At 32.9% G+C, this 24145-nt stretch overlaps 1 long non-coding RNA gene across 1 annotated transcript; it reads right to left on the bottom strand.

The window, feature by feature from the left end:
* Window positions 1-13305: 13305 nt before the first annotated feature.
* Window positions 13306-23696, bottom strand: LOC309647500. Its single transcript, XR_014256090.1, has 2 exons — window positions 22240-23696; window positions 13306-21969 (listed from the first exon to the last, which is right to left on the bottom strand). It is a non-coding gene; the product is annotated as an uncharacterized lncRNA (long non-coding RNA).
* Window positions 23697-24145: the final 449 nt, after the last annotated feature.

The following is a 24145-nucleotide window of genomic DNA, read 5'->3' as shown; positions in this document are numbered from 1 at the left end:
ATGGGAAATCATCATCTCTGAGTTAAATGTTATTGCAACATTTAAAAAACCACCTAATAAAATATTAAAAGTATTGTTTTATTGTTGTCTTCCTAATTATTGATGTATGTGTATTTATCTATAATCTCAATTAATCATCTGTACTTGCTAATGTAATTTATAAAAATGTTGAAATTCTATACTGTCAGTCAAGATGTCCAGTCAACAGGCACTATATTCAAGGCATGCTGAATACACCTGGCTTTTCTTTTGCCTGGAGGCACAAAGGCATATAGATTCTTCCTCACCAGTCTACTTCCAAATCTTGTCTGAAAATTAAAGCTTCCTACTTTGTATATGTGCTTTTTTCCTCTCCATTTACTGATATAATTAATTTTACATTTGTGTTATAAATATGAAAATACAGACAGAGAATAATCACAATGTCTTTGTTATTTGGTAAGGGCAGATGGAGATAGGAATTTCTTGTGTTTGAAGATCCATTCATCACAGGGAAAATCATGACTTCTGCTTTGTGTGAAAACTTATGTTAAGTTGTGTGAGATTAATATTTGTGATGGTAGATAACTCATTTTGTTACACTCATGTATGGAATAAAGTACTATTAGAACTTAGGATAATACAAATCGTAAAACTACGGGAAATGAAGAAGAATTTGATTCATTTGGATTCTTTTCAAGTATTTTATATTTCAAAAATGATTACTGAAAAGAGACAAATCCAAATGCTTAAAAAAGTGAGAAATTTACACAGATACTCACTAAGTTATGGTGACAAGAATAAACATACACAAAGTCTAATTATTTCCCTCTGCATAGAATACAATGTTAATGGTCATTTATTAATCAATACATCAATCTATTACTTTTCTGTGACTGTTAAGAAAATAACTAAAATTAATACTAGATATTTTAAACTCATTTTTTGCAGCCCCAGAAAATATATCCTTTTTGTAGCTCTAGTGTATATATGAGAATGTGTCAATCATGTTGCAAGATGTTTCATATCTAAGTGTATCTGTCAGGAAGTCTTATTCAAGATCCATTGGAGTTATTCTGGGCAAATGACTCGAGTGATTTCTTTTGAAGATATCAATAGCAATTACCAGGCTTAAAACATGTATGTGTAAATTTGGAAAATATAAAGTGAATTTTGGAAATATATTGTCAAGTCTCAAACCATTTAAAAGTAGAAACAACTTTTGTGAAGTTATTTTAATATTTTTCTTTAAGTAGTGAAAATATGATGATGTTTTCTCTTTTATTCTCAAGAAGAAACTTATTTCAATAAGAGTGTCTGAGAAAGCTATTTACTAAATGACCTTCTTTCCAATATTTAATGAAAAGTTATATACTGACTTTCTTTCAGAAAGTTAAAAATCATTCAAAAAATCATTCAGTCCTTTGTTTTAATATTCCAGAGTGATTTTATTGTTTCTGAAATTCTAAAGATGATATACTAACTTAGAACTGTGCTGTGCTGTTATTGTCATTTTAAATGAACCTCACTTTCTATGTTCTTTTTTGGGAGGTGGATAGAAAAATATTGGAGGATATTAAACACTTTTGTAGAGAACCCAAACCCCTACCAAACATTTGACTTAAATATTTTAAAAGAAAAGGAAACATTTAACTCACGACCTCTAACACTGTTTTCTTTTAAGTGTGTAAAATCTATTAAAAAATACATTTACAAGAGATTAAATTTTCTTTATTTTAGTATATATGAAGATATCTATAAAGACAGCATATTACAAGGTTATAAAACCTGTAGAATTTTAAAATGCTACATTTTTCATTTTTTCAAAATCAACCTATAAGAGACAAGCTTATGTGGATGCACTGCTCTCTGTGAGTTTGGTACTATTTTCATTCTATTTTATAGATGAAGGAATTGAAACTCAAAGATGTTAGGTAACATGCCCCAGAGTGAGTTTCCTGATGCTATTTCTGGTTGCTTTCATGAATTAATCAGAATTCTATTTATTTTCAAACACGTTTCCATCGCTTATTTTCTTAATACCTCTGTTCAATAGAGGTAGAGAGATTACGGTGGAAAATTTTTTCACTTGCCAAGGCTGTGACTTCAGTCAAGTCACTTACCTCTCTGTGAGTTTCTTTTCTCGATTCTAAAATGTATATTTTAATAACACTCCTACCAATATTTTATCATTAAAATATCAACGTATCTCAAGGTGCTTTGTAATCTGCAGTGTAAAGTGTTCATTATAAGTCAACCATTTATTCGGTCACATATACAACTTTTATTCAGTATGTACTGTGTGTTCAGCACTGGCTTAGGACCTATATTAGCCTAGTTGTGCATTCAAAGTTTTTCAGAGCCCTTGAAACAACATCAACCAACATCAATTTATATTAAGATGCCTCTGATCTAGAAGCAATGTTTATTAGCTTGTTATTGCTGCATGACAAGTTACCACAGACCAGTTAAAACAACACCCATTTATTAATCCATAGTTAATCCATAGTTTCTGCAGGTCAGAAGCCTGGGCGTGGCTCAGCTGGGTCCTCTGCTCAGAGACTAACAAGGCTGAAATGGAGATGTCAGACAGGCTGTGTTCTCATCTGAAAGCTTGAATAGGGAAGAATCCATTTCCTAGTTCATCCAGGTTGTTGGCAGAATTTGTTTTTTTGGTTTATTTCTAAGGTCCCTCTTTCCTTGCTGACTGACAGTGAGGGTCCCCATCTGCAACTGGAGGCCACCCTCCACACCTAGTCCTGCTGCTCACTCACAACATGGCAGCTTACTTCTTCAAAGCCATCAAGAGAATCCTTGAGATCAGGAAAAGTCTAAGTCCAATTTTAAATGGCTGTCTCACTAGGAGAGGCCTACCCAGGCAAAATCTCTTTATCTTTGCCACATAATATCACATAACCATGGCAGTGAGATCCATCATATTCACAGGTCCCACCCACACTCAAGGAGAGGGAATTACACAAGGCATGAGCACCAGGGGACAGGAATCTTGATACTATCTTAGAATTCTGTCTACCTATCACAACATGTCAGGAAATTGGATGTGAACAGTAGATGATGGTGACACACGTGCCTTATTCTCAGAACGTTATGAAGACAGTGTAGATTTAGAAGGTGGAATGAAGAGGAAGCAAGTGATTTGCTCCTGGTGGATGTGGATTCTAAGCTTCTATCCCTGAAATGTATTTCTTTAACTATGAAATTAGCTAGGCTTGACAATCAGAATATGAGAGGCATTCTGAATTATCAAATTATGTTTAATGTCTTCTATCTTGGTCTTAGTCCCTGATATCACAAGACAAGACAAATTGCAATCCAGAGATCTGATTAATGAATGTATCAAAGTGGTTATTAAGATATTGCAAACGAAATAGGATCTCAATATTTTGAGATATTGATTGAGCCAGAGACACATATACATAGACAACGGCACAAATCTGTCTGCATCCATGACCCAGACTTTGAAAGTTCACATTAACAAATGTCAAATACAATAAATTGGCTATTCTTAGTCACTTTATATTGGATTCTTCCATCACAAGAGCTTCCCTCCTGGCTTCTATAGCTCAGATTGGGAAGTGACTGTCTGCAGTCATCATCTGTAAAAAATAGTCCACATTTTGATGGATCCTTATTACTTATTAAATGTTTAATAGGCTGCAAGACTCACTCTAAGCTCTGTTTCATTTCCCTTGGTGAATATAGTATTACTTGTTAAGGGAAGAATTCTTGCAGTTCTTGGAGAGTTTTATAACTACTAGTAGGAAAAACTCTAAGATACTTATTATTTTATCCTATTTAGCTTACACTGAATTGAATTTACAAGCGTAATAACCTCACTGGAGAAAGTTACTAAATAGAGAAAAGAGGAGAGAAAAATCCTTATCTATATACAGAAAACTAAAGAATTAAAGAATTTTTTTTTTTTTCTGTGATCTACACAAGCTTCCATGTATTAAGAATAGAAAAAGGTCACTGGGCTCAACAAGCAACCCCCTGCTGTTTTCCTCATCGCTGGTTTCCTGTTCACTCTCTATACACTCGTTTCTTCTCTTTGTCTAATACATATTGACTTTCTTATTTCACAGACTCTGTGATATTTTGCAGCAAGGGTGGTAACCCAGAAGATTTTCTTTCACTGCAAAACAAAGGGTCATACCTCTGAAGATGTTTCATATATCTTGGTTTTGAATGTTGTTTAGAAGAGGAAGAAATTCTGAAGCTTAAGGTAATATATATTTTACATGAAGTTTTCTTTCTTTAAAAACCCTAGCACAAGGTATATATAGTTTGGAGATATACTGTGTATATATACATAAACAGTGTCTAGTTCTATATAGAATTAATATTTACCCCACAAGAAGCATGCATGTGCTTGTATACAAATTCATGTACACACATTCACACACACACTCTCTCTCTCTCTCTCTCACACACACACACACACACACACTCATACACACAGACACACATACAAAAAACCGTAAACCTGGTTGGAGTAGAAGACTAGTTTAACAGGGTTCAATTTTTTTCTGAGACTGGATCCCACAAATTCAGTAAAAATGAATTGGCTACTTATGAACCAGAAAAAAAGAGTTGCCTCAGCCCTTTCCCCATGCCCAAGAAATGTTTTGGATGTTAATGTTCTTGTTCTTACTTTTCTGGGAGACAAATGTTTTCCTATTTATTGTGTCTAACATCACTGATCCTATCATTCCCCATTTTCCTTATCTTGTCAAATATATATTGAAACCACATTAGTATCTCTCCCTTTTTACTGATGACCCTGAAAAAATGTGTAGGACACAGGGAATATTTTCTTTCAGATATATTTCTAATCCAGGAACCTTCTACTTGGGAAGAGCTTTCCACTTTCTCCTGAACCTTCAAGCACCAGTTCTGAACTAAAATTCTGAGCATCAGTGGATTCTTTGGTTACCTCTACTTCTCTTCACCCAAACCCCTTTCTCCTTCATCTTCTCCTAAAGCTCAAGACTTTAGAAGTTTCTTGGGCTGACCCACGATGGAAATGGACATTCTCAGCTTCTTAGTCTTCTCCACCCAATTTTATACTACTTTAAACGTGTTGACTGTTGATGTCAATACCTTGGAAACACTGCGGTACTCACTTTCTCTCTAGGTCTCTGTTCTGAGTGTGTGTGTGTGTGTGTGTGTGTGTGTGTGTGTGTGTGTTTAACCTTAGAGTTGATAGATTTAGCAAACAAACCAGCAAATAAGGCATATAGATCAATTTCAATTTCAGATACACAATAGATAATTGTTTAGATTGTTGCAACCCTTCTTGACTAGTCTTCCCATTTATGTGCAAGAGACTAAGGATAGAGGAGAGGACAGCAGTACCACATCAGCTGAGTAGTTTTATTTGTATTTCTTCAGGGAACAAAAGTTTTTCTAGATATGTCCCTCTGCTAGCAGGATTTCACTTAGGTTTCCAGATTCAGCTGTGTTTCTTGGGCATCATAGCTGTCAAGAAGCTGAAAACTGAGTACTGAGTTTCATTCTTTTAGGCCTTAAATTAGAAGACTGCAAGGGAGCATGGATCTAGGAAATGGTATTAAGTAAGCCAATTCTACTCTATAACACCCACCAAATTAAGTTTAAGAACAAAAAAATAGATATTTTTAGGCAAAAAAACCCACAAAACCCTCATAAAATCCACCTTTCACTGACTCTTCTTGTAGAAAAAAATATACTTGAAGATGTAATCACATACCATTAAAAAAAAAAAGTTAAAAAAAATCAGCAAAGCAGCAATCATAGAATTAAACAGTGAACTAAACCCAGGACTAGAATTTTTTAAACTGCTGAATGTCAAAGGGATAGCAGGTAATAAAGGAATCTATAAAAAATATCTCCAAAAAGGTATTGTACTGCAATTCAAGGAAAGTTACAATTTTATGATGAGGACATTTTTTTTCCTATAAAGAGGATGAAAAAGTAATCTAAAACTGTAACAAAAATAAAAAGCTATTCAACAAAGTCTTAATCCATCTATGCTGGAAAAAAATGTAGTATGATTTCTAAGCAATCAAGAGACACAAATGTACTGATATAGTTTTATGTTTTTTCCTTATGGATTCAATCATAGCATTTGATCCTGAAGAAGTAGTTACTTAAGCATAATATTATGATTTTTCATATTATTTTTTAGTTTGTTCCAACAACATATAGAAAAAGGCAATAAACTGAATTGTAGTTTAAGAATGTAAATATTCTAAACATGAAAATTGTCGAAGAATAGCACAATAAACAGAAAATAAGAGGAGACAATAGGACAGATGAGTCATTTATAGAGTTTCAATAAATATTGTCTATAATTAATAGATCAAGAATTAGTGTGATACATATGTACTCAGGTAAAGGATTAAAACTAACAAACAAACAAAAATTGTGAGGCTAATAGGAAAGAAATCATAAAAAGTAGAACAAATTCTCTAATATTTCCTTACTTATGTTGGGAAATCAATAAATACTGTCTAAATACAATCAAATAAGAAGATGAAGTATGAGCATTATATTTTGATATTTTGATATATTCTTGAGAACTACAGAATGATCTGAAAGCATAAATAGTTAAAGTTGGTGAACTCAAAGAGACCCTAGATATTTTATCACTGAGGATGGGCTCCTCTTCAAGCTTACAGTTTAGGCATCCCACTTTATTAAGTTATGATGGTACCAGTCAAAAGTATCATCACTTTTTAAAACCTTAAGGAAAAATATCTGGAAATTAAACAATAATTTGATTCATAACTATAAATTAAAATTGTATTTTTTTACCTTTCAGAAAAGGTTTTTCAGACTTATATATAGATTTTTACCACATATCACCTTTGTGAATAAGTGAATGAGAAATAAAAGTGAAATAAGTTGGCTAGGTATTTTTAAAGTTCTTCATATGAAGAGTCTGAATCTCTGTTCATCTCAGTTTTATTAATGCCCCTGTTTTATTTTTTTTCCAAAATATATTGTGCCTTGGACCATCAAGGTCCAAGGCACAATATATTTTGGAAAAAAAAATAATGATAAATATATTATTATATATAATTAATTAATTATATATAATTAATATAATTATAAATTATATATAATATATATAATATATTATATATAAATACAATATAAATATAAATAATTATGATAGATAATTTTCTCAGACTGCTCTGCATTGTCTCCATAATTTCCTTCTATGGACGCCAGTTCTACAAGACCTGTATTTATTTACCTTACTAGGATGTGTCTGTGGAAGGTTTCATAATATAAACAGAACTGTTATTCCTCACTCAGATGTATCTTAAATAGTGTGAGCTGAAATGTCGACATCTCAGTGGTATTATCCTGCCACAAGTGACAATGATGCTCACACATGCACGGACAGTGATGAGTTTGCTGTGAGTGCCCTCTGTCTGGCAGAAATTATGGGAAGCAATCAATCATAAGATGCATCTTGATTTCAAAGATGTTAAAATATGAAAAAATCTAACTTACAATGGATGAAATGTAATACTTTACCTACTGTAGGATTTTCCTGCTGCTGACTGACATGACCATCGAGCACTAACTTCTCAGATACTTTATGTTGAATAGGACACTTTAGTTTCTATGCCTCATTTCAATACATTCACCTACCTAAATTTTTCAGTGAATATTTTAAAAACATCTTTACTCTGACTCTCAGAGTGTATACAGTGTAAAGTATAATTTCCCCTTTGTCTGTTATGTTATCATGGTAAGGAAGAATATATAAAATGTGACTAGAGGAGTGTAAGGAGTAGCAATTGGTTTAATTGGCTTAAAAAAAATTGGACTGCACATATTCTAAGTCCTTAGATAGAGACCAGGCACAGGTGTTGTGGTTGTCCAGGGTAACCATGTGCCATTGTCCTTTGGGCCATGCACCAGATGATGCACTTACAAAGCTTTCAAGGCTCTGCTCAGGGGGAAGCCCCTTTTTTAAGTTACAGAAAGGCAAATAATTTTGCCTTGTGATGGGCAAATTTCTAGACCAGTGCCGTCCGAGAGAGCAGGAGCAAGAACAAGAAACCAGTGCCTTTGCTTGCTCCCTGAGTGGGGGGTAAGCTGGTTTCTTAAATGGGGTGAGGGTAGGGTTGAGCAGGAGGCATAACTTAGGTGGTCTGCCCACCTCCTTGGTGGTGCTGTGTGCAAGGATCATGCCTAGTACCCTGCTTTTACTCCTGGCACCTCAGACATGGCAGTTGATTTGTGGCCTTTTTGTATCCTATTGTGCATAATTGCCCCAACGGTGCACACATGCAGTTATTTTCAGTCCCTTACAATTTCTTTGTATTCTGTTGCTCAAGGAGAGGTTAGTATAGAGGCAAGCACTGCAGTAAAGGATCCCAGGTCCCAGCCTATCTCAGATCTACCTGCCACGGGCAAACATGTGTATCTAAAATGTCATAACTGAGGTTAACTGACTTCTCAAGCAGCAGTGGTCACCCGAGTGCTGATGTGTAGATGAAGAGTGAGGCAAGATGTCCAGGTTAAGCGATGGCATAGGCCTCAGGTTATGAAAGAAAGACAAGAAGGAACCTCAAGAAGGCCTATTCACTATTAGAATGGCAGTAGAGGCCCAAGCCAGGGAGGTTAGGTCATTTGTAGGTGGGATTGGCCTGGCATCTTAGCCTTTATTTTCAGGCCTGAATTTTGAGGGAGATTTATTTTCCATTTTTCTTTTTCTTGTTGACATCTTCTCTCTCTCTCTTTCTCTCTCTCTCTCTCTCTCTCTCTCTCTCCCCTCTCTTCTATGTCTCTTTCTCTCATAATTTACCTCTGTTCCTGTTTTCCCCTTTCAGATCCAAAATTTTTACATCAACCTTGATTAATCTCTTTTACCATTTCATTCTTTCTCCTTCCCTTTCTTCTCTTTGCTCTCCCACTGTGTGTTTTTTCCCTGCATCTTCTGTCTTGCGACATAAAATCTGTTCACTATTGATCCATCATGGGCAGGAGTGTTTTTTCCCTTTGATATTAGTATATTCGCATGCTCAAGCACGAACCGCACACTCTATTACTACTGCCCAACCCTGTACTTATGCAGAACATCAGCTGCTTGCCATAGGTTTGTTGTGTTTAATGCTTGCTTATAATTTATACTCCACATAATTTCTTAAATTTCATCTGACTCTTTTTCATCAGGATGCCTTCAACATTCTGAGCTATATTTCTCAAGCTGTGTTATGCTTTGGTAAATACTCACAAATCTTTATTATTGCTGTATGCAATAAAGAGTTATTAGTTTCTGGCTGTCTAAAACAGTCTGGTTTTGTTTTGTAAATATGTACACAGGAGTTTGTAAAGTTAAGATTAATTTTTAGGCATTTAAAAATAAGAATAATCCTATTGGTAAGCTTATTTAGCCAGTTAATGAAACCATCATTTATAGAGGTGGATATAAATTAAATAAAAACATATTTTGTTAGAAATTGTTAAGAAAATTTCCAATTTAAGGAAAAAAACACATAAGTCTAGGGCTTTTATTTGTTTTAGACAATATGGGTTTTAAGAATATAAAAATAGAAATCTATAAACAAACATTAAAATGAAACAAATTATAAAAGACTTTAAAAAACATTCTAGAGAAAAGCAGACACATAATTCTACATGCTAAATTTACTGAGTTCTTATTATGTGTCTAGTATTGTTCTAAACACATGCATCCCCAAATATATTTAATACTTACAGTACCCTAACAAAAATTATTCCCAGTTTTCACAGATGAGGAAATTGAGGTACAGAGAAGTTATTTAGCAAGAAAGTAACAGAACCAAGGTTCAATCAAAAGGCATAGGTTTTCAGAGGTGTTTTTCTAAACATTTATGTCATACCACTTCTCATAAGGTATATGTTTTATTAGAATGAGGAAAGTACAGAACTATGACAGGAATTTTTTGTTAGTGTAGTAGAATTGATTACTATGATTATTAGTATCCGATTTATCTATAGTCATAGAACACTCAGGTTTTAGCAAGGCACAAGATTCCTAGAATAAAACTACATTTCCCAGCATCCTCGAACCCAGGTGTGGCATGTGACTAATTTCTACGCAATGTGATGTAAACGTAAGTAGTTTCTTCTTTTTTTTTTTTTTTAATCTTCAGGGTTGTACCCTTAAAAAGAAGTTTGATCCAGTCATATGTGACCTTTCCCCTTTCTCCTTTCCCCGTGTGTAGACTGAACACATGGTGTTGAGTCATCTTAAAGTATGAAGTCAGGTCATCCAGAGAGAGATGTTACATGACAAAATAGAAAGCACCTCAAGCTGATAAAAATTCATATTTCCGGCTCTCCATATTAACTTGGAACTACCTTAAAAAGAAATAAACTTCTATTTTCTTTAAACCACTGTTAACCCGGATCTTTGTTAAAACAGCCCAACCAATCTCTCAACCAACGTAAGTGGATTGAGTTTACCTTGAAGTTCTTTGCATCAGTTATCACCAATTTCTTTCCTGCCCATCCCTCACTTTTTCTTTAGGTGTTGGCTAAGATGTCTGCTGGAGAAAAGTGAGGAAAGCAAGCAGTGTTATATTTTCACTGTGACTCTGTTCAAGAACTTTATATCCAGTACCCCTTACAAGTTTATGAAATATATTGTGCATGTCTTACATGCACACACACACACACACACACACACACACACATGCACACATACACTGTTTTATCTCCATAAGACATTGGAGATAGGGAAACAGTTCTGCACCATAAAATATGTCTCTGATATGAGATGTGCAGATAACAATATTTTCAGGAATATAGTAACCTAGTGTAAAATTCTTGGAAAATGTGACCTAACTTGATTTATTCCAATTTACTGAGACAGTGACTAAAGAAAGTCTTAGTTTACAGGAATCTGAATAGAATAATCTAGTAGGTTCTCTTAGCATGTGAAGGATATGGGTTTTTCATGCACTAAGTAGTATTAGAAATACCAGTTAAGTTGGTGTTCAAGCTCATAGATTTTTCTCACTAGTCTCTAAAAAATTATAGGAGTGGGAAAAGAATTTCACTCTACATTGCTTTAACTGTTTTCAATTTTTACCTTAGACAAACTATGTACGTAGAGTCAAACTGTATTCAGTTTGAAATAAGTTGACACTGAATATATTAAGCTAAAAGGAAGGCTATGTGAGTACACTGAAACTGATTTAGTATGCAATATTTATCTGTGGGAGAGAGAAACAGAATTCAATGCAGACTGATTCATCCCCCATTTTCTGTTCACAGAATCCCATAGGAGGTCATCTGTCGTCATTTTATACCTATTGGGTATACTTGAATTTATCAGGCAGTAATAGAGTAAAACCACGGTCATGGATGAGAGGGTAACCTGCTCCTCCACATGTAGCTAGTATGCAGAGCTTCAGTTTTGTTTATTTCCCTCATTCACTTTGTGAGCATGAAATCACTGTAATCGTTTTCGAAAAAAACTTTTATGTCTTCACCTTATCAGTCAACCTAGGAGGTCTTCCCATGCTGTGTGCTGTTTCTATCTCATGATGAATATCATTTTAAAATGTGGAGAGATGACCTTAATTTATTTATATATCTGGTTTGGTTAATCCTCTTGTCACAACTCCTTGCTAGGGCATGGCTTTCTGTAAACTCTCTTCTTCTAGATTATAGTGTTTGCTCTCCAAATGAAAACACCATTGCTTTCTTCATATATTATTCCAAATGTTATTTTTTAAAACTAGATTTCCGAGATACCTATATACTAGTAGGGGTAGGGTCTGGGAAGACAAATTTGAGGATTGAATATATTTAAATTTATTTCTTTATCTATTACTCCCTCCTTACTGAATTGTTATGAATTACTTCTAGTATTATACTGCCATTATTTTTAGTAATATTTGTTGTCATTAAAAATATGAAAAAGTTTGAGTGCCCTTAATAATCCCCATTTACTTAAAATATGCAAATATATGTATGAAGACCAGCAAAAAATCAAAAAGTTTATTTTTCTAAATGTATACAGTAGAACTTCTAAGTCCAAATGATAATTCATCAGAATAGTAATTTGGAATGTTGTTACTCCAATAACATTATCAATGTTTAAAACTTCTATGGAATATTTCTCATGAATCTTCTGAACTATTTTATACATTTTACAAAATGAGCACTTTTATTACCTGATAGCCACACATTATTTTATAACCCAAAGGGCCTTTATTCCAGTTTCATTGCTTCCCATATTCTAATTCAAACTGAGGGAATTTTGACTCTTTTTAAGATATTAAATCCATACATGATAAAATTTTGCCAACAATAAAAATGTTCATGTCCAATTTCAGCTCATTATTTTCCCCTACTACTCATTTTTCTTCTTGATGCTCCAGTTTCTTTCTCCTTACTCTTTCAGGCTTGAAATGTGGATAATATCTTTCCTTTTCTATTCCCCATCTTCCTTAGATCAATTTTGAAATCCTCCGATTCTGTGGGAGCCAAAAACTTCCCTCATCTCTGTACTAAGAGCCACCACCAAATCTCTTTAGGACTTTATTACTTCTTGTTTTGTAACTGGTTTCTTTCCAGAAATGCTAGCCTCAGCCTCCTTCCACTTCTTAACCCCTTCACATTGTATCTTGAAGGCTGGGACGTGTGCACCTTGCCTAGTGCACATCTACAGGCTGGCACTGATACTTCATGCAGTAGCACAACTTTAAGACTGGTCTGTGGCCATAACAGTAAATAAATAATTCTTTCTAATCAGTATGACTATAATGACCACAGTTCTCTTAAACTGTTACAGGTACAGGTGAAGGTGCAAATGAATATAACTGGAAAAGTTCCTTTGTATGGATATATTTACTCAGGAAAGATTGTAGATTTTCTTTACTTTTTTTTTTTCTTTTTAAATAGGTTGGAACAGTGCAACAGTATGACCTTGTTCCAGGCTAGTATGTGAAACCTTATCTAGAACAAATGTCAGGCAAAATAACTGAAGCTGATTGCCTATTTTCTCTGGAGCAATATCAAACACTTGTTGCACCTAGGTGATGAGATTCCCTAATTGATTAGCGGAGGATTAATTCCAAAACAAAGAGAATGACTATGGCCTTCTAACTCCCTTAACTGACTTTTGGAAAACATATTCTAAATGGTACTCTAACAGGTTCTTCTGAAGTCATCATTTTAAAATTCATGATACTGATATCTTCAGTGCTAAATATTCCATTACTGCAGCTCAAGTCATCATTAAGGTTAACAATAGTTACACAAATTACTCATAAATGCTACTACAATTTCAGTATTTTCCAATTCTAGTTTGTTTGTTTTTTTCTGGGAGTGGGGCCACTTGATACTAATGCTATATTATCAAGCACCTACACTTTCTAAAGGGAAACTCATGTCATTTCAACTTTCCCTTTCCCTTTCCAGGCACTTTATAGTTCATAAAAAAAACTCTGAAGGAGACAAGTTCAAAGTCATGCCTATTCATAAAGTTTATGACCTCTGTTCTCTGCTGTCAAAGCCAGTGGCATGGAGTGTTAATAATACCTGCTGACCAGGATCCTGTATTTAGTCTCCCTCTGTTGCTGAGCATTTACCTGTCTTCATGGAATCCATATTTCCAGCCTTCTTCAGGTATCATGTTTCACTCTCCACAGCTCAATTAAACGTGGAATGTTTGGTCACAATTTCCCTAGAAATAAAACTATTTTGAGCCTAGTTAGAGAGGTCCTTAGCTGATATTGTTTCAGAAAAGTTCTCTTCAGTTACTGGAACTCTGTTCCAAGAAGGGAGGGTCAAAAACATTTGAATAGATGGGATTGAAGAATATTCTGAAATGCACTTTTATTTTTAAACTTGACCTTTTGTCCATAATTATCAGCCATTGTTTTTCAATTTCTGACTTTCACTTGATGTGGAAATTCAGAAAAAGAAATTAATGCACAACATTGTTCATGGCCATTGCTATTCCTTAGCTTATTATTTCACTTATTTGGCAGATATGTATCATTAATGTTCGCTGGCATTTTGGGGGGGAGTTTACTATGTATAAGGAGCTGTCCTAAGCCCTTGAGATGGAGTAACTCATTTAATCCTTAAGGCAATCCAGTGAGTTAACTGTATTTTTGTCCTTATTTTAGAGATGATAAAACTGAGACATTGAGAGATTAACAAATTGTTATGTTCTTACTGCCCGGCACATGGTAATATTCAAAAAATATAATTTCATTGAATGAATAAATAAATGGGTACGTGAAAACTGTTCTCTAGAGCTAACTTAGAGAACAATCTTTAATTACTATGAGATACTGTTATGAATTTCTTATACCATTTCACTAGAATTTCTAGGAAATTTTATATCAGAATTTTAGAATTTCTGAATTTTCCTTTATCTGGTTCGGTTTGGCTTCTCTTCTGCTTGAGTCTTCCAAATACTACTGATCTCCTTGTACCTTGTGTTGTTTTGCTCAAGGTCATTCTGTATTAGAATAGTTATGCCCTTTGGTTCAAGACCAATATTTTTAGACTCTGCTTTAATTCTTATCCAAAGATTACCTTAACTATGAGATTTTAATAAAGTATTTTGCTGAGTGACTTTTGTGTCCTTCACCAAAGGATTCCATTAGTTATTAAAGCATCACCTCACTTATTATTTGTGTGATTTTATGCCTTCAGCCTCTCTCTGTTTGAATGATCTGTATTCCCTGGCTGCCAACATTACTACTCTTGTCCTAGTCTTTTGAATGCTGTCTTGGTTGATATGGAAGACATCTTAAAGCCAAGGGCAGTTTGGAGGAAGTATACTGCAAGTTTTGGGTTAACAGTGCACACAGCCACAGTCATGAGTAATACAACTAAAAAGAAGATCAGAATTGAATAGCTTGGATTCTGATATTGGATTATTGGCTGTGTTATAAAATTCATGTATTAAATCACTCATTTATTCAAGTAGCAGCCCCTGAGAACATGCTATATGCCAAGGAAAGTCTAGTTATGGGAAATACGAAGAGTAAAAATAAATATATCCTTTTTTTCCCCAAGAGCTCACAAAATTTACCGTCTTATATAACAAGCCACCTTGTACTGAAAAAGAATGACATTGTCCCCAGCTTCCTAGATAAATTTGATCAATAGTCTTTGCTCTCCTACTATGTGTGAATTAGTAGGAAATACAAAGATAAAGGAACACATGTATAACAACTGAAATTTAAACAAAAGTATTATTCTGGTTTAACTAAATGAATTAGGCACTGTTTATTTATAAAGTTTGCCTACACATTTGCTAGTTATTATTGCCAGTTCAATTTTTTCACCTAATATCTAACATTGAGACCACTTTCCTAATTCCTGAATTACAACTATAGTAATTCCTTTAGTAAAGGTATTTTGATGGTAAACTTTCATGGTTTGTGGTTGACATTCGTGCTTAAGAATTTTGCTGAGTGTTCAGTTCCAGGCTGATCATTTTACTATTTTGCGCTTTGGAAATATTATTACATTATCTTTTTTGACAAATTCATTGCTACACTAATTTTCACTCTTTTACAAATTTTATATATATTATATATATATTGTATATTAAAAAAATATTAATAGTATAATATTTGACAAAATTTATTTTAAGGCAGAACATTAGGTGAAAGATAGCAAAATTAACAAATAAAATAAAATATTTTACAATTGCATGCACACAATAAAACAGCTTTGAAATAAATGAAATGGAAATTGAGGAGAAATATAAGGAGAAAAAGACAAATATAAATTTATTGTTGGGAATTTTATTATACTATTCTCAGTAACACTATCAATAATTGATAAAACATGTAAAAATACGAGAAAGAATAAAGACATTTTAAACATTAAAATTCACAAAAGTTGGCCTAATAGAAATCTATCATCTATGTATCTATGTATTTATCTATCATGTTATTCCTGCACACAAATGTGGAATAAATATTTAAACACACTTTGAATAGTTATAAAATTTAATCACATACTTGTCCATGTAAAATGTCTCAATACTTTTTAAAGAACTAAAATTTTGGACAAAATGTAATTAAGCTAGATAATTAATAGCTGGGTATTAATAATATGAAAAGAAGAAAATGTTAGAAATTAGTAAACCTGCCTCTAAAATACCTAGGAATTAAACAAAGAACTGAAAATTGAAAATAAAAATTATTTTAAACTTAATGGTAATGAAAATATTATTCATAAAACTTGTAATTAGAGACCTAACTACTTAAATAGAGAAGAATAAAGATTAAAAATTAATCCAGTTCAAGATATTAGAAAAATACATCTTTTAAAACAAAATTTAAAGTGATAAATATAAACACAGAAATTAATCAAAAAGAAAAGATTAACAAAGATGTAGTTGGTTATACACAAGTCTAATAAAAATGATGAACTTCTTTTAAAATTGATATAAAAATAAAGAGGGCACAAATATATTTAACAAGTTATAGATATTTCAAATACAAAATTACTGAATGATATAAAAAGCTTTATGCTCATAAATTTAAAGTATAAGAAGTTAATAAATTTCTAGAAAAATATAACACTAAAACTGACTAAAAGAAAAATAGAAAGTATAACCAGCTCTATAGTCATTAAAAAAGTAAAACATTAGTCATATTTCTCAAAACAAACAAACAAACAAGCAAATGAGCCTCAAGGCTTGATATATTTACTGTGAAGTTCTACTAAAATGTGAAGTGTTTTAGAATAAAGGCTTTTAGAATATAATTATCTCAGGAGAGAAAAGGATTTTTAAACTAAACTTACCAGAAGGTAAAGATTGATAAATTTACATAAATTCTATTTAATAATTTTTTTCATCAAAAGATACCACAAGAAGAATGAAAAACAAATTATAACATGGGAAATAATACTTTCAACACTTGAATCCAACGAAGACTAGTTTCCAGAATGTATTTTAAAAACTCCTGAAAGTCATTAGTGGATTAAAATATCAGTAACTAATTTCTCACACAGCCTATCCATCACAGGTGGGCTTTGACCTTACTCTATCATCTTATTTAGAGACCCAGTCTCTTAGAGCAAATGCATTTGAAACTTACTGGCCTCAGGACAGAGGATAAAAAGTTATGAAAATCACAATCACACTGTTAAGTACTGAACACAGAAGTGACACACATGGTTTTTACCCACACTGTGTTCACTCTGACATCAGTAGGGCAATGCTGAATACTCCTCTGGGAGGAGAACCACTAGTGAGTGTCCCTCAGGTATGGATGGAGGAGATTTAAGTGTTCATACATTCCCTCACGGGGCATGTCACAGGCAAGAAATATGTTAAATGATGTGAAATCTCATGATCAATCATGAACATGCCAACTAAAACCACAGAGAGATCCATTGATTTACCAGGTTGGAAAAGATGGAAAAAAAATCTGATGGTAACAAACTTGGTGAAGATTTGGAACAACTAATGAGATACTCGAATATTGTGGTGGGAGTATATATTTGTAGAACCACTTTGGAAAGGTATTTATCATTACCTAGTAAAGTTAAAGTTTTAGCATTCCCATAACCTAGTCTTAATTCTTTGCAATATACCCACCTGTACAGGTACTCTAGGAGACATATACAAGAGTCACAAGAGAATTGTTTTTAATACCCCCAAATTGGAAATACCTTAAATTTGCATTAATAGTAAGATAGACAAATAATTAATATATTTATCTATTTTATTTATTGATGTCACCACTCACATAATGAAGTAATACACAGAAATGAAAATAATAAACCACAGCACATACAAAACCACCAATGTTTTTCATGAGCATTATTTAAGGAAAAATCATTAATTCATAAAAAAAATATGATGTGATTCTATTAATATAAAGCTCAAAACAGGCAATTATAAACTAGGATGATATATACATAGTTAATGAAATCATACACTCAAACAAGGAAATAATTAATTTTTAAGTCATAATAGAAACAAACAAACAAAAATATCTTGTAGGTTTTTAAAACCAAAGACCTACCTACTCCCCACCACCCTACCCTTTTAACTTGAATTGTTAACGTCAGGAACTTATTAGAAATAGAAATTTTCTGTGCTTAAATCTATAAAGAAGAGTAAACATTTTCTATTAAGTTACATCTAATATGAGTTTGGGTTAACTTTAAAGGCATAATAAATTGCCTTAAAAAGAATCATTATCAGAATACTAAATGATACAGGGATAAAAATACACCAAATATGAAATTTCCACAGTATTGGAAAAATACATCTTTTTTACTTAAGAATAAAACTGAGTCTACCCCTTAAAAAAAATCCTCCTCCCTGCAGTAATAGTATTTCCTTAAAGCATTTTCTGTAGTTTCGGCCTTTGTCAAACTAACAAGATTTCAGGCATACAAATTGCAGGCAGCTTAGTTTTTAGCCAAATCAACTTGAAAAGTTCTGCCCATAAAAATCTCTCACTTCTCTAGCTCTCAAACAGATTTAAGTGAGGAAAATCTGGTCCTTAATGTTCTCTTGGTTAGGTTGCCTAGCGACCACTCCACCCTGCAGCTCACACTGTGGGTTAGGTGTAAAGTTAACTATTGCAACACTTACAGGAATACAACTAAACATACAAACACATGTAATAAAATAACATACTTGCAAAAATCATGTGGCAGGCTTTCAATCAGTCTAAACTCCTTTAGGATATGAGCTCTATTTTCTTTCTCGTAAATTTGATTTCTAATGCAGCTATGTATGCATAATTACAGAACTGATTACATGTTTACCTGTTTTTTACAAAGCTTTTTTTTCACTGACTTGAAAGAGTTCAATTTAAGATCTATATGGTGATTTTTAAAAAATTTGTTAAATAAATAAATATTTAAACAGAATTTATTTGAAGAGAGATGGTTTGGTAATGAATAAAGCATATATGTTTAGGTTATGTTAATATTACCAACTTACTAAGACATTTTCAAAGAAAAAGAAAAATATTTATAAGCTACAATCTCCTAAAATATATTTTCTTTTATAATGTACATTCTTTATTTTGTCAGAAATATGTATATTATTTATATCTTACTAATAAGAGTTGTGATCACTAAAACCACAATAAAGATAATTTCTTGTCGAATGTCGTACTTCAGTTCTTAACCAAATCCTTATTTGATTGGTGTTCTATTCTGGATCATTTATACTTGTAATTTTCAACTTGGGCTTGTTACACAAATTCTCATCAGTCTTTTTCAAAAACAAATGAAGGATATTCTTAGCTGTTTTCAACATGTTTGTAAAATAATGATACAGGTATGGTGCAAAAACATCTAAGCCTGCTTTAGCAAATTGTTAGCATATAAATATTCTTTCTTGTGAAAGGTTCTTCTTTAGATGCTTATTTATAAAATGTATTATTTGAAGAGGCATGTAATCTCTATTTTCTATTCCTAGTATATATAAACTAAATCAAATTTTGAGACCAATTATGGGTTTAAGTTATTAGTCTTACCCCCTAGTTTTCATTTGCCCTAAGTCATAAGGAGAACTTTAATTAAGTAGAAATAGTAGTACAGTTAATAATTATTGAGATGCATTATTGAAACACATTAATGATAGAAGCACTTACATTACTCACGCAAATCTCTTACTTAAGTTTAATATTTTCCTGTGAATTGCAATGCATTAATTTTTTCTAAAGAAAAAACTTATGTTAGAGATAAATGATTTTCAAAAATGTGGCTGCTTTGGTTTCTTGTCCATTTTCTCAATTGAACATTACCTTTCTGCAAGAAAAGAAAATGATTTTACATCGTTTTCCAAGCTGATTATAATCGGAGCACCATCATTGAAGAATATTTAAAGCCCTAATTACTGTTGATTAGTTCTTTTGCTACCTTATAATGAAACTGAAAGTAAATATTTTCATTTTCATTTGTGAGGTGTCAAAAATTTGAGAGTAAGCAGGTAGTACCTAAATAAAGAGTGAGGCTGAATAACTTGATGGGCTGAGCCCTGCGTGGGAAACAGAAACCGAAAGTACTGATCTTGATACAAAAATAGTAATATTTTGAAAATTCATGACAGCATTTCTGGGCATGAAACCTCAGAACTTCTTGTGCATTCCTGGTGTGAGGAATACATTCTCAAAGTTGTAAATAAATAAAATATTTTTTCATACTTATTATGTATTTCTCATAGATTGATCAGTTCAATAAAGGACACACAAAAATGGACCACGGAATTTCCTAAGTAGAAATTCAGTGCCTCACAGTTGTCTTTAATTCCTCTTATTGTTGTTGACCTCATGGTCCCTTGTTCTGCTGAGTGTGCCCAAGGCAGTTCTTCCTGTCAGTGCCTGAAAAGAAGCATTGATTCTCTCTTAACTATTCAGTGCAACACAGACCAACAGTTGAGGGAGGTGCTAATGGCAAGATTGGGAGTACAGAACAAAAATTTCAGAGGCATGGGGAGGCATATACGATTCAGAAACATATTGCCTGAATTAAAGAACACACACATAGATATAGAGAGAAATTTAATGAAGAGTATAAAAATGGATATAAAAAGCAGAGTTGCCAAAGACAAAAAGATAAAGGAAAGAAAACGAGGTATTCCTTGAATAAACAAGTAACATTTGGGTAAGGAGGGAGGAGGAGGGGACAAAACGGGGATGACAGACAGATGGAGCTGGCTTACAAAAGTGTAGGATTATACTAGGGAATTTCAATTTAACATTCAACAAAGGGTGAGAAGGTTCTCTTGCACAGACTGGAATACCTTTTCCTGTAGTAGAAAATGAAATATTAAAAGGCTTTATTATTGCACTGGAGCAGATAATTAGGCAATTAAAACTATTAAAATTGGATAGACTATCAGAATTTACAAAGCATATCTGCCAAGTTTTAACTTTTCAAGCAAAGACTTGGCTTTTGAAATGCTATCCTTGCTTTTAAAAATTGTTAGTGCTTTGTTGCTGACTAAGTCTGCTTTCCGTTATTGGGAATCAGAAATATTGAAGGTAGAAGTAGGATGTATTGAGAAAAAAAATAAATTTGTAAGGAATTCATAAATAGAAGGTAAAGAAGCAAGGCTGGGCAATGGGAACAAAGATTGTGAATTAAAGACAATCATATTAGCTAAGAATAGTTCTTTTTGAGAGAAGGACTAACATCAGAAACCTTTTGTGGAGAATGTATATTAAACATGCAATCATTCATGTAGCAAATTAATAGAATTGCCCTACATTTTTATGAATTCAAATGTCTGAAGCACAGTAATTAAATGGGAATTAAATTTAAGATTTACAGCAAAATTTCTAAGAGAGAAAGTTTTTTTGAAATCTTTAAGTAATATGTAATTCAGAATTATTGACTATTCTAATATTTCACTAAAAATAACATGGTAGTTAAAATTTGGCTTCTAACTGGGCCAAAGAGGAAAATATTATCACTGAGGGCAAATTAAGTCTCTTTTGTTATCCTACCTCAAATATATCATTATCTGTAGTTGTCATTTGACCATTACTATAGCAACCTCAGGGTCTGGTTTGTACTATAAAAATATGCTTAAATAGTTAAGCCTAGAAGAGTCCTGAGAGTCTAATATATTCTTGAATGCTTTATTAAACCACTAAAAATCCCACTTAAAATGTGAATGGCATCTGATTTTATATTTTGGACCTCAGATAAAAATTGAACCACATTTCAGGAGCATATTGTACTGTTTTAAAATTTTCAGCAGCATGCTAAGATATATTTCTGAGGGAATAAATACTGTTATATGTTAAACTAATTTATTTTCAATTTTATTGTTTGTTTTTTCACTTTTAGGGTAACATCGGGGCTTTACTATATAAGTCCAAAGAAATCATGACTTTCAAGAATAAAATAAGCATAATTATTTTTCTAATGAGAGCAAAATTGTTCAAAGCAGTGTATCATTATATACAAAGGGTCAGTGTTCAAGATTTCAAGTCAAGATGACTTATTAATGGCATGCTGGAATATCCTTCTTTTTTTTTTTTTTTTTTAAATAAATTTATTTATTTATTTTTGGCTGTGTTGTGTCCTCGTTGCGGTGGGCTGGCTTCTCACTGTGGTGGCCTCTCCCGCTGCAGAGCACAGGCTCCAGGCGCGCGGACTTCAGTAGTTGTAGCACATGGGCTTTGTTGCTCTGCGGCATGTGGGATCTTCCCAGACCAGGGCTGGAACCCATGTCCCCTGCATTGGCAGGCGGACTCTCAACCACTGCGCCACCAGGGAAGTCGCCTGGAATATCCTTCTTACTTCATATAATATTTATTTAACTTTTACCAGATAGCCATGTTCAAAATAAGAAAAGGGAATCCCCAAGTGACTGGAAACAAATGGGTATCCAGAAAGTGAGCAAAAGTGAAATTCACATGGCTCACAGAGGGACGAGGAAGGAGTAAATACGGATATTAGCGATAGGATTTAAAACCCACATAGACGCTTAGTTAAAAATGGTCTGAATAAAGCCAGAGGCCAGGAAGATACTTCACAGCCAATAAATAAGGATTAGAACATACATCCCTGTCTGCTATCTTGGGACCTCAGATGAAGACAGTTCCCTATATAGGCTGAAATATAGGAGAATCAACCACAAAAAGATTGAAAACCTAAACCTCACCTAGTGTCAGTTTCAGCAAAAAGAAAATCAGAATAAAATTTAATACTGACAACACCTGAACTCACAATAACATTTAAACCTCTAGTAAATGAGCAATTGTAAGCACTGTTTTGGAATTTACCAGGAACTTGTACCAGTGGAAACCCCCTACAAGGACATAGTGGAAAATGTTTACTGCTGAAGATGAGCTCACAAACAAAAACTAGAGAATATATGGGGAGTATTGCTACATGGAAGGCTGTCCACAGACTAAAGCTAGAAAACTTCATAGCAGAGTTTAAAGAAAGTAGAGGAAGATTAGAGGCACTGTAAAAATCTGTATTAGAAATTGTGGTTTTCAGTCCTTTTTAGGATGTTTGTCAGAGTGTTTGAAAACAACAGATGCCCAGACCCCATGCTTAGAGGTTTTGGTTAAATCTAAGCATGTAAGTTGATGGTACTGGTAGTGATTTGTAACATTCAAAGAGACTTGGGATGAGATAGCTACCATGAAACATTCATAAAACATTGTAAAATATGGAAATAAAAAAGTTATTTTAATTAAAAAAATCAAAATATTGTTAAAGATGAAACAAGCTGAGAGATTCCCACCACTGTTGTTCTTGAGTAAGTTATAGTTTACTGTGAGATGTCAATTATCATACCTTTTAATTCTAAAATAATTTTACAACCATTGAGATGTGTACACTTGAAATTATGTTAAAATATTTTTATATCACACTTCATAAAAATCCTGAATTCATAATTTGTATTTTTACCCCTGTGACTTGGTGATCTGTTCCTGCCACTAGAGAGTGTTCTTTCTATATTGGTCACACTGCATGGTCCTATCACCGTCTACCAGGTAAGTATCTCAGTTTGATGATTACTTATTGTAATTTTTACTTTCAGTGGCATTCCTTGTTTTGTGAGTATATAAAATATGTTCTTTAATTCTGCAATTTTTTTAATCTAGAATTTTTTGTGGAATTGTTCTAGAAATTATTATTTTCCTCATCTGATCTTAATTCCTCCTATGCTTAATTGCATTCATTAATTTTTCTTTTTGACCTTTCTTTCCTTTACCATTAATGTTTTATATACTAAAAGCCACAATTTTATATTTGATAGAATTTCATAATAAATTATTTTTTAGAAATGAAAAAATGTTGAAACATAAAATGAGTTTCTCAAAACTGATTTCTCTAGTACTTTATTACATAAATATATTATTGCTTTTTTGTGACTTTATAGAATTATACTTATTGAGTTAAAATTACTATTTCAATATTCCTTACTTTATTAACATGCTAGATTTGTCAATACTTTCATCATAATTTTGAAAAACCTTATTTTTAAAAAATTGATTTCTGAAGCCTGTATGTTTCTACTTAAGTATCTTGCATTCAAAATAATTTAACTTTTACTTCATAGTCCAAGCATAATAAATAATATTATGGTTTCAGTCATCAAAGATACAAGTAAATGTAGTAACCAAATAAAAGGACACCAAAAAATAGGAAAGAAAGAGAGAGAGAGAAGAGG

Source organism: Balaenoptera physalus (assembly GCF_965194825.1).
Source record: "Balaenoptera physalus genome assembly, chromosome: 18".
Classification (NCBI taxonomy): domain Eukaryota; kingdom Metazoa; phylum Chordata; class Mammalia; order Artiodactyla; family Balaenopteridae; genus Balaenoptera; species Balaenoptera physalus.
The sequence above is the reverse complement of the archived record's forward strand: the minus strand, read 5'-3'. Positions and strand labels throughout refer to the sequence as shown.